We start from the raw sequence: 12,719 nt of genomic DNA, 5'->3' as shown, positions 1-12,719 counted from the left end.
GGCTTAGCTGTTAAAGCACTTACCTGCTAAGCTTAAGGACCCAGGTTCAATTTCTCAGTACCCACATAAGCCAGATGCACAAGGTGCCACATGCATTTGGAGTTTATTTGTGATAGCTACAGGCCCCAGCATAACCATTGTCTCTATCTATCTGCCTCCTTCTGTGTCTCTCAAATAAATAAATAAATAAAATATTTTTAAAAGATATGGTTTGAGAGTATCATATACAGAGCAGTTATCCATTAGTTTGTTGAATGCAATGTGAGGACGCAAAGAAGTTTGATGGGACTAATTTTACTTGATTTAAATGGTAGTAGGATGTGGTCCATCCAGAAAGAACACTACAGAGGTGTATAGAGATAAAAAGGGAGTTCAAGGTCCAGTGTAACTAAGGGGGCTTTCCAGCTCAGATTCTCATGTTACATCTAACAACTGGTTCAAGAGTTAATAAGTAAGTTGTTAATAAGTCAGTTTTTCTGAGATGTGAGATACTATCAACAGGATAGGAACATCTCTCCTCTTGAGAGAAAATACTTATTTGAACGCAAAAGCCCTCAACCATCTCATGAAGTTGAAGATCCAGAGCAGGCAGAAATGAACTGTCATTCCCATCCCTAGCAGAGGACTGGCAGCTGTGAGTGGCTAACTGGATATGCCTTAGGAATTTCTGTCTTTAGACTTACTGAAAGGAGCCTAAAATTAAGTCTAACCTAGACATGACAGGCATGAAGCAGGTGGGTTATTGTTCTTGTTTTACAGAGAGGCCTGGAAGTCACATGGCCAGTGAGTGGCAGAGGTAGGATGTGAATCCAGGAAGACTTATGTCAGGATGCATGTTCTCAACTACCACATTTAACTGCTCCTATAGTCCACTCTAACCTGGGTTGACAGTTTCACAGTGATGTAAGCTGCTGGTTCCATGATTTACAGATCAGTTTCCTCATTACAAACATAGTCCAATCATTTGAAAATATGCAAGAACGTTGCCAATGGTATCTTTTAAGGTGATCACACATAAAAATATATATTATTTTATTACTATTTTAATGACATAATTATTCAATATCTCTATCACCTGAATACATACTGCTTCTGTTTCTATAGTCTCTTGGGGTTTTATGGTTATTCTATAACCTTTTGGCATATTAGCAAATACTATCTTCTTTCCCTTCAAGTTCAGGGTGGTATTTTATAATTTGATCTTGTCCTGAATAACATTTTATATATAAAAGTTTGTTAGGTATTTGAAATTAAATTTTAATCTTTTACTATTTTGAGTTATTTCCAGTCACTCAAAGGTTTATATGTACTCGATGTAAGAAAACCTTTTTAAATTATTGTGATGATTCAAACATTTACCTAAGACTATAGCTCTTTGTATATGTGTGTGTGTGTTTGCTTTGTTGAGGTAGGGTTTCACTCTAGCCTGGGCTGACCTGAATTCACTACGTAGTCTCAGGGTGGCTTCAAACTCATGGTGATCTTCCCCTACCTCTGTCTCCCAAATGCTGGGATTAAAGGTGTGTCTCAACATGCCCAGTTCTATTTGTGTTTTTAAGCCTTCGTATCTTGAGAATTTTAATTAAAAGTGTGGATTGAATATGCTATTATGTAATTGCTGGACAATTATAAATACTACCCTTTTCTCCTCCTTCCTTTCGGTATACCTGTTAGCTCCTCCATAATAGTGATGTAAGACATCTGAGACTAAACATGTAAGCAAAATACAACACTTTTTATAACTCTCACACAATTTAGTAGCATCATTAAAACCCCATATGCAAAGCTGGCTCTGATGGTCTCTACCTGCAATCTCAGCACTTGTGAGGTACAGACACAATGATCAAGAGATCAGGGTCATCCTCTGCTACATAGAGACTCTGAGACCAGCCTAGGCTGCTCAAGAACTTGCCTCAACAAACAAACAAACAAAATCCCTAAGTGGATGTAACTCTGCCAGTCAGCTTCATGTTGCTACAGTGAAATGCCTGAGACAGTTATTTATGAAGTAAATAAGGGTGAGGCTTGGCTTACAGCTATACAGACCAAGGTTGGGGCTCCCTAGATAGGGCCTCTGACAATAATGGCCCAACATGGTGGAAGCATGTGGCATATGTTCCAGTAAAAACACATCTACAGTCAGGAAGGAGAGAGAGGGGGTGGGGGAGAGTGAGAAGGAAATAAGAACATTTGGGACCCATAGTTCTTTTCAAGGTATGACCTCAATAACAGCTTTATTGGCCTAAGGACTAACACTGGGCCCAAACTTTATTATTATTATTATTTTGTTTATTTTTTTATTTTTAAAAAATTATTTATTTATTTATTTGAGAGCGACAGGCACAGAGAGAAAGACAGATGGGGGAGTGAGAGAGAATGGGCGCGCCAGGGCTTCCAGCCTCTGCAAACGAACTCCAGACGCGTGTGCCCCCTTGTGCATCTGGCTAACATGGGTCCTGGGGAATCAAGCCTTGAACCGGGGTCCTTAGGCTTCACAGGCAAGTGCTTAGCTGCTAAGCCATCTCTCCAGCCCCTTTTTATTTTTTTTTTATTATTGTTTATTAGTTTTTATTTTTTGAATTTTTATTAGCATTTTCCATGATTATAAAAAAAATCCCATGTTAATTCCCTCCCTCCCTATTTTTTTTTAAGTAAAGCATACCCTATAATGCAAGATGAAAGCAGACAATGGAATTAAATATTATTGCAGCCTTAACAGTATCAGGCATGTCAGAAATTTGTGTTACAAATGAGAATGCCAATAGATATCTAAGAAACATTTATATTGTCATTTTAAATTTTATTTTATTTTTGATAATTTTCATATGTGTCTGTAATGTATTTTAATTATAAACCTTTTTCATTACCATCTCTTCTTCCCCTCCCTCTCTTCCACTGAACCCCTTCTTTCTTTCTCAAATAAGTCCCACTTCTACTTTGGTGTCTTTTTCTCTCCTGTGTATGTAACCCACGAAGCATAACTAGGCTGACCTGCACACGCATGAATGGAGGCTCACTTGCCGGAGCACACACAACAAGCATCGTCTGCTCCCCCCCCAACCATTAACTGCCAGTACCTCCTCCGGGAGGGGTAGGCCCCACGACTTGAAGGTCCACTGTACTTCCTCATGTTGCCAGGATGGGAACCAAGCCTATGCAGGTGGGTCTTTGGGCGCCATCTGCACCACTTATAGCCCCCAGAACGGCTTCTCTGTGAATTCCCTAGTAGGGAATTCCCTTTGCATAGCTTACCTAAGGAGAAATGTGTGCCATTAATATACTGAAAAATCTCTTCTTGCCTGGCCTTTTCTAGAAGGAAGGTAATGGTGAGGAATGTTGCCCAGGGAGAAAGCAATTGTTAATCTCCCTGGATGCAAAAATATTTTTGATACCGCAAATAAATATCTTCCTTTTCCCAATATCTTTCTTTCTTCTTTTAAAAATAATTTTATTTATTTTTATTTATTTTGAGAGAGAGAAAGTGGCAGATAGAGAAAGAATAGGCATGTCAGGGCCTTCAGCCACTGCAAACAAACTCCAGACACATGCACCACCTTGTGCATCTGGTTCACATGGGTTCTGGGGGATAGAACCTGGGTCCTTTGGCTTTGCAGGCAAATGCCTTAACTGCTAAGCCATCTCTCCAGCCCTTTCTTTTTTCTTTTCTTTTCTCTTTTTTTTTAAAGAGAATCTTTTTGTTAGTATGTCATCATGGAGTATGTGTGAAATCATCATGCAAGCAAGGTTGGAAGATTTGATTCAAACAAAGACAGAACTGGAGCCCAGTTCACTTGTCTTGAGAACCAAAGACAACAGTGAACATGTTAGGAAGAAAAGAGACATTAGGAGCAGGGTGTCCTGCAAACAGCCCAAGTCCCGTGTCTTATGTGTGCAGACTGTCAGTCTGTGGTAAAACCCTGGCCATACTTTCATGATGAAGATGCAAAGCCTTGAACTGACAGGCACAACCTGGGGGAAGAAGAGATGGTAATGAAAAAGGTTTATAATTAAAATACATTACAGACACATATGAAAATTGTCAAAAACAAACCCTTGAACTGACAACCACAACCACTAGGTCTTGAGTGGCTTCAAAAAGGAGTTAGATAACCAAGAAAGCTACGGCTGTCCTGGCAGCTGCATTGCGGCAGTCAGAATGCCCCCGTGTGGTTGTTCAGCATTCTCGAGGCTGCAGATGGTTGTTCCCACTATATTAAAATGAGGACTCTTTCCCACACAAGCGCTGCCAAAGAGTGAGCATGCTGAGAGGACACTTCACAGCTTCACCCTAGTGTCATTAGCCTTGTGGTTTTTCGACCCTGCCCCTCCCCCACTCCCGCCACCCTGTGGGCTTCTTTAGAAGATGGTGGAGAGCAATATCTTAAAAATGGAGATCTGGTCCACCATGATTTGGAAGAGGAAAAGGGTCACCTTACTTTATGAATATTTATGAGGCAGAAGTCATATTCATAAAAAAAAAATCTTTAAAATTTACAGTGCTAACCCACTGTGCTTCTGCATGTCCTTTTAGAGTAGCCCACTGCAATCTCTCTTTGGAGTATATGTTTTGTTTTGCTCTGCAACATAAACTAATTTAACTGAGGCTGTTGACTGCTTTCCTTTGAGAAGAAAAGACCTAAGAGACCTGCTGTAACAAATGTATACTCAATGTTAGTGACTAGTGGTAACGTCGATGGATACGATGTGCTGGTTGGATCCGTGGGTCTCTGTAATTAAATATACCAGAGATGGAGCTGTTGTACCCACAGATGCCTTCTGTCAGTTTATGGATATAAAGGCCAGATTGTTTCCACTGCCTTGAAAAAAGTGAAATTATAAGCTAAGTTGGAACATGAGTACACCCAGAACTTCAAAAGACTACAAACAGGTTAAGAAGATGAGTGCTGACAAATTCCTGAGGATACATTAATAAAGTAAAAATTTCAGAACAATTTTGAATTCATTCAATGATTCAAGAAGTTTGGGTGCAAGTATAATGGACAAGATTATAACCCTGTAGATGTCAGACAAGGCCAAGAGCCTACAGCAATGCCTTCCCTCGCGGCTCCAGCTTGGAAAGAAGCAGGAAACCTCTCCACTGTAGCAGTGCAGCCCCACAGAGACCCAGGGCAACATAAAGAGCCACGGAGGCCCCTAAGGCAGGCCCCAGGATGGGGTGAAAGAATGCTGGTGTGGGAAACAGGAAAGAGAAGTTGCTAGACTCCAGGAGCTCAAAATATTGTGGTTTCCTTCAAAGACGTGGAGAAAAATTGAGGTTTCTGCTTTGGAAGCTTTGGACTGATTTGCCAGGAGAATGAAGGGAGGTGGGATGATCTCTTACTGCAGAGGATTGTAACATTCTCTATGACACAGAGGAAAGTTTTGTGACTCTGGATAAAGACAGTCGGGGTGCCGTAGGAGGAAGAAGAATTTGAATAGCCTGAGCCAACAGAGCAACTCCCCCCATCCAAATCATGTGCTTCAAATGTATTCTTTTATTATTCCTGGAGGATTTACTTCCATAAGCAAGAAGCACCTCTTCCTAAAAGTGCACTGTGCAGAAGTTTTACTCCTTTTCCAATGAGTGTGGGTTAAGAGCTGACACCTTGTAGCCAAGCAGTGTTAACATCTAGTTGGTTCACAGAAGGAACAAAGAGGCTGCTTTGGGGCTCACCTTGTGGCTGCTGGTCACATTGACCGCCGTGAAAGGTGTTTTCACATAATGTATCATGGTGATGACCTCAGCAGAGAAATATAAGACTGAACTGTAAGCTAATGGGCAATCTTGGCAGAAGTTTATTTAATAACTAAGTGCTACAACAGTATTTAGAATGTGCTCCCATGCTTCAAAATATTAAAGTTAACATGGCAGATTTAATGTGCCTTGGAAGGAAAGGCCAGACCTTGGAACCTATTGTCACAGGCCTTACAAGGCCCCTTAAGTGGACACAAGCTTATTTTTGCTCAGATTTATTTGTGTGTGTGTGTGTGTGTGTGTGTGTGTGTGTGTGTGTGTGTGTGTTAGGTATGTATGAACTTGCCAGGATCTCTTGCTGCTGCACACCAGATCCGTGTCACTTTTCCTGTCCAGCTTTTACATGTGTGTGTGCTGGGGACACTGCTGAGCCATTTCCCCAGCCCAGACCACTTTTTAGGCCCCAAAGAAAAGTTAACAAGTTTCTCTCTAAGGCCATTAGGTGTCATTGACCAGTTGCACCCCTGCTCAAAGCAAGAAGCGTCCATACCTAGGTGACTAGATCGGACATTTCAGCCCTGAGGTGTTTGAGGTAAGGGCACTGGTGATCTTTCTAGCTAGCCCCAAAATTAAGTGTGTTGAACTTCAATGAAACAACTACTTGGTGAACTTACACGGGTTTTGTGACTTATTTCACTGTCTTTTTAAGTTTTTTTTTTTTTTTTTTTAAACATGTTTCTATGCCCTGCTCCCCTTGACCTGTAGGGACTTCTCTCCCTCTCTCTCTCTCTCTCTCACCATCTCTCTCTCTCTCTCTCAACTCTTAAGTTTGCTGCTGAGCATTGGAAGTACTATGAGCTGGTGACCATGCTTCAAGTTCTTGTGGGACCTCTGGCGGAGGGAGTGACCCATAAAGATTGCCTTGAATGAGATCAACAAGGCTGTGGTGTTTTGAGACCTGCTGTTCATAGCTTACTACTGTTATCTCAATACTTTTTGTTTTGTTTTGTTTTGTTTTTTCTAGGTATGGTCTCACTCTAGCCCAGGCTGACCTGGAATTCACTATGTAGTCCTAGGCTGGTCTTGAACTCATAGTGATCCTCCTACCTCTGCCTCCAGAGGGCTAAAATTAAAAGCGTGCGCCACCATACCTGGCTCAATCTCAATACTTTTGTCATTCTGCTGATCTCTTTGGAAATAACACTCACTAGTGTGTTATGAAATGTTAATTTTTTGCGGAAAATATAGTACCACGTCTGAATTATTAATATTTAAAATATTTCATTCCTTAGTTCTTCCTCACGTGCTTTGTTTGTGTCTTATTTATTTGGTAGAATTCTGTAAAATGTATGTTATCCATTCCCAAGACGGTGCAGCCCTTCTTGTTTTTGGATTGATGTTGTTGGTTTGTTTGTTTGTTTGTTTTTTGAAGCTTGTCCTAAATTGTATGGAGAAAACAGGTATTTATAACAAAATTAATGTGCAGTTCATAGTCTGTGTGGAATTCATAGGAAACACCAGATTCAGCTATTAACAATGCCAAAAATTTAAATAATTAGCCATTGTTCAAATGATGGTATTATTTCTCCTTTGTGGCCTTTTAGACTTTTGTTGTCCCCAAATTCCACTTTATGGGGAACCTGTTTTCTAACTGGTGTTTTTAAAAAGTATTTTATTTTTATTTATTTATTTGAGTGAAGGAGAGAGGGAGAGACAGAGATAAAGAGAGAGAGAGAGAATGAGAGAATGGGGGCACCAGGGCTTCTAGTCACTGCAAACGAACTCCATATGCATGTGTCACCTTGTGCATCTGACTTACGTGGGTACTGCGGAATTGAACTGAAGTCCTTTGGCTTTGAAGGCAAGTGCCTTAACCACTAAGCCATCTCTCCAGCCCCTGTAGGACCCCCAAAACGGGGACCCCACACTCTGCCCGGATAGGGCGACACCCCAAATCACTCACTTGATGCAAACTGCAAGAGGATTTTTATTCCATGCGCGCTGGGGCCCACAGTCATACACCACGCAGGGGTAGAGGACTGAAGAGCCCGAATGCAGGAACGGGACAGTTTTTATAGGATTTCTAACAAAGCCTGTGCATTAGACCAATTATTTCTTAACATCAGGAGCCCGCGTGGTGCGAGCCAGTCAGTTTGTGCCACTCCATAGTTTCTAAGCCAATTAGTTTAAATTACTCAAGCCCCCCCTCCCCCCATGGACCAATCAGTTTCCTATGACCTCGGTGGTCAGCATTTGTGCGGGTCCTTGGGTGGGGGTAGCAAAGTGTGGTCTGAGGCAGGCTGCTACGGCTTACGGTGCGGGCTACTAAGGCTTACAGTGTGGGCTATTAAGGCTTACGGTGCAGGCTATTTACAGAAACCAAATAAGCGGTTTACTTCATTATTCATTTCCCATCCTTGAGGGCTATCTCACGCCCTTTTTGCCTAGTTTTATATTAGGAGCGGGCTCTGATATAATGAGAAGAGGGATTCTTTACTTACTTCCAACAGAGAGTAAAGCCTGGAATTTGAGGTATGCAGGGGCCCTTTGAAGCTCCCTTTGGAGCATGATAGTATTTCTGGGCTTCTGGATTCTTGGGCCTTTCACCCCTACCTGGTCTTTTCTGACAGGCTTTTCCCCCCCAAGTTTAAACAATTTTAAAATTTAAAATAAAATTCGAGACAGAGAGAGAAATCAGGACTTAAAGTTCCAAAGTTAAACTGGAAACAACTACATGAACTTACAACATTGAGGCTTATATCTTTGATTATGTTAGCTTTCTCTTTTCTTTTTGAGAACTTTATTGTATATTGGTCATACTCTCATCTGGTTATACTCTGATCTTCCCTCTTCCCCACCCTATTGCATTGAGGGTTCTCCTCAGTGGTACTATAGGTTTTCACTGTGGGCTCATGAATGCACCAGTCTCTGTTGCCAGGGTGGGGGAAGGGTAATGCCTCAGAGTTCACCTTCCCACCCTGCGGTGGTTCTTACATTCTTTCCACTTCCATTTCCACAGGGTTCCTGAGCTTTGCAGGACATATTATAAGTCTCTTTAATATTGAGCTCAAAGAAGCCTCTGAGTATATGTTAGCTTTCTAAAGCTGTGACTGAGATTATAAATTTGAAAGAGGAGTTCACAGTATTGGAGGCTCCAATCTGTGACTGGTTGGCTCATTGCTTTCAGGCGTGCAATGAGGCAGCACATCATGGTGGGGAGCATGTGGCAGAGGAAGCTGCTCATCTCATGCCTAAAGAGATACCACGATAAAGGAACAGGAGAGGCTGGGATCTCAGCATCCTTTGTATGGGAATGCCCCTAATAACCTAACTTTTCCACTGGACCCTACCTCCTAACTGTTCCACCACCTTCCAGTAATGCCACACAGAGGGGTCTAAGCCTTTGTAAGACATTTAAGATACAAACTATAGCAAACATTAAAAAGGAATAAAGATTCATACCCATATATTAATGCTACTCTCACTTTTGATTAGAGAAGCTTCTCTTTTTAGATAGCAGTGTCCTTGGGATGACTCAGAAGGCACTATAGTACTGAGAAGAAGTGACAGAGTGTGCTCAGCACTGCAATATCTCTATCACACCTTCCATGGATCAGGGTCCAATACGGAAGAGGTGGCAGAAAGAATGTAAGGGCCAAAGGAAGGGTAGGACTGCTTACAATGCACTCTTTCAGACACAAAGTGACCTGGATATCCATGACCTCACAGTGCCTGACATTACCTACAGAAAACCATCATAATAGGAGGAAAAGATATGACATCAAAATAAAAGAGAGACTTATGGAGAGGGGGAGGTGATATGATGGAAAGTGGAGTTGCAAAGGGGAAAGTGAGGGGAGATAGTTACCATAGTTTATAATGATGCAAGTTGTCAATACAAGTTTTAAAAATTATTTTATTTTTTTTTTATTTGATAGAAAGAGGCATAGAGAGAGAAAGACAGAAAAAGAAAGAGAGAGAGAGAAAAAATGGGCGCCCCATGGCCTCCAGCCACTCCAAACTCCAGACGCATGTGCCCCCTCGTGTATCTAGCTGACGTGGGTCCTGGGGAATCAAATCAAGGTTCTTTGGCTTTGCAGGTAAAGCCATCTCTCCAATACCAATAAAAATTTTTAAGAAGGAATAGATAATTTTGTGAAGATTATTAAATACTTTTAATTATCTAAAAAGGGAGAAATAGGACTGGGGCTGCAGCTCATTGCGGGGTCCCTGGCTCAGCATATGAGAAGCCATGACTTCAAGCTCCAGCACAACAAAGAGGTGGTAAGAGATAAGTGATATGATAATGGAAAAACATGAAATTTTACAATAAAATTTGATGAAAATGGCACATAATTCTCAGTTCACACTATTTGTGTAAAATACTAAGTAATGACTTTGCAACCTGGTGTCTGTGTATGCAAGCGTACATGGACACAATTCCAGGAAAAAGTTATGAAAGAAGTTATTTTAAGTTGTACGTAAGACATTTCAGTTAAAAAGGAAGAACGCCAGAGCAAATGCAATACACTAAGTTCTAAAGGACATAAGGGTGTGAAAAGTTTTATCACTATAAGAAATGACCTGGTTCCATAAGCTTCACAATATTGTTTTGTCTTCATAGAACTTTCCTTCGTAGGTTTTTGTGTTACTGCTGTATTCTCCAAATTTATAAAAGAATCAAGGTATGAAATTTCAAATAGATAATCCAAAATCAATAATATAAGCAGACTTGACATAGGGCCTCCATTCATCTTGTTCAGGATATTAACCTTGTTATCCTAATACATACACAAAGATAATTGTTGCAGTCAGGTTTGCATTGCTGGTAGAAATCACCAAACCAAGAGCAGCTTGTGGGGGAAAGAGGTTTATTTTGGCTTACAAGCTCAAAGGGAAGCTCTATGATGGCAGGGAAAATGATGGCATGAGCAGAGGGTGGACATCAGCCCCTGGCCAACATAAGGTGGACAATAGCAACAGGAGAGTGTGCCCTATGATCAATTGACTGAGGAGGAGAGGACTAGGGCATGGTTTACAGATGGTTTGGCACATTATGTGGGCACCCAGAAGTGGACAGCTGCAGCATTACAGCCCCTTTCTGGGACAACTCTGAAGGACTGTGGTGAAGGGAAGTCTTCACAATGGACAGAACTTCTGGCAGTGCACATGGTTGTGCATTTTGCTTGGAAAGAAAAATGGCCAGATGTGCAGTTATACACTGATTCATGGGCTGTGGCCAATGTTTGGCTGGATGGTCTGGGACTTGGAAGGAGCACAATTGGAAAATTGGTGAGAAGGACATTTGGGGAAAGTGTATGTGGATAGAACTCTCTGAATGGGCATAGGACATAAAGATACTTGTGTCCCATGTTAATGCTCATCAGAAGGTGACTTCATCAGAGGATGACTTTAATAATCAAGTAGATAACCTGATTCCTTCTGTGGATAGTGGTCAACCTCTCTTTCCTCAGCCACCCCTGTTATTGCCCAATGTGCCCATGAACAAAGTGGCCATGGTGGCAGAGATGCAGGCTATGCATGGGACAAGCAACATGGACTTCCACTAACTAAGGCTGACCTGGCTATGGCTACTGCTGAATGCCAAATGTGCCAGCAACAGAGACCAACTCTGAGGCTCTGATATGGTAGTATTCCTCCGAGTGACCAGCCAGCAACCTGGTGTCAGGTTGACTACATTGGACCTCTTCCATCATGGAAAAGACAGCGTTTTGTCCTTACAGGAATAAACACTTATTCTGGGTATGCATTTGCCTTTCCTGCACGTAGTGCTTCTGCCAAAACTACCATCCATGGGCTTACAGAATGCCTTATTCACTGTCATGGCATTCCACAGCATTGCTTCTGACCAAGGAACTCTCTTTGCTGCCAAGGAAGTATGGCAGTGGGTTCATGATCATGGAGTTCACTGGTCTTACCATGTGCCCCACAAGACTGAAGCAGCTGGATTGATAGAACAAGAATGGAATGGCCTTTTAAAGAAACAGCTACAGCACCAACTAGGTGGCAATAGCTTGGAGGGCTGGGGGAGTGTCCTCCAGCAAGCTTTGAATCAGCATCCTATATATATATGGTACTGTTTCTCCTATAGCCCAGATTCATGGGTCTAGGAATCAAGGGTGGAAATAGGAATGGTCCCACTTACCATCACCCCAAGTGATCCATTAGCTAAATTTTTGCTTCCTATTCCCACAACCTTATGCTCTCCTGGCCTAGAGGTCTTGGTTCCAGAGGGGGGAGTGCTTTTGTCAGGAGACACAAAGAACATTCCATTGAACTGGAAGCTCAGATTTCTCCCTGGTCACTTTGGGCTGCTGAGTCCCTTGAGTGAACAGGATGAGAAAGGAATTACAGTGATAGCAGGGATGATTGATCCAGACTACCAGGGGGAAATTGGACTGCTCCTCCACAATGGAGGTAATAAAGAGTATGTCTGGAGTGCAGGAGATCCTTTAGGGTGTCTCTTAGTGTTACCATGCCCTGTTATCAAAATCAATAGACAAATGTAACAACCCAATAGAGGTAGTGTGATAAATGGCCCAGATCCTTCAGGAATGAAGGTATGGGTCACTCCTCCAGGTAAAGAACCAAAACCTGCTGAGGTGCTTGCTGAAGGTGGAGGAAATACAGAATGGGTAGTAGAAGAAGGTAGTTACAAACACCAGCTAAGGCCACATGACCAGTTACAAAAAAAAAAAAAAATCGTGGACTATAATTGCAATGTTTCTGTCCTGCCTTGTGTTTATACATATCTACACTATTATCAAGATTATATCACTAGCTAACTGTTGTTGAATTTATATTAGACCTATTACATTAGAAACTAAGCTTTGTGTTGAGGGGAAGATTTTGTGGTTCCAGTTGTATGTGGATAGTTATACCATGTTAGGCAAAATTATGAGCTTGTTACTGTTTTCATTTGGAGATTAAGTATGATGTAAGGAGATATGGTTTGGTGTCAAGTTGACAAGGGGTAGACTTGAGATAGTTAAGGTGTTGTCAA

The sequence above is a fragment of the Jaculus jaculus genome, chromosome 2 (assembly GCF_020740685.1).
Source record: "Jaculus jaculus isolate mJacJac1 chromosome 2, mJacJac1.mat.Y.cur, whole genome shotgun sequence".
NCBI lineage: Eukaryota > Metazoa > Chordata > Mammalia > Rodentia > Dipodidae > Jaculus > Jaculus jaculus.
The sequence above is the reverse complement of the archived record's forward strand: the minus strand, read 5'-3'. Positions refer to the sequence as shown.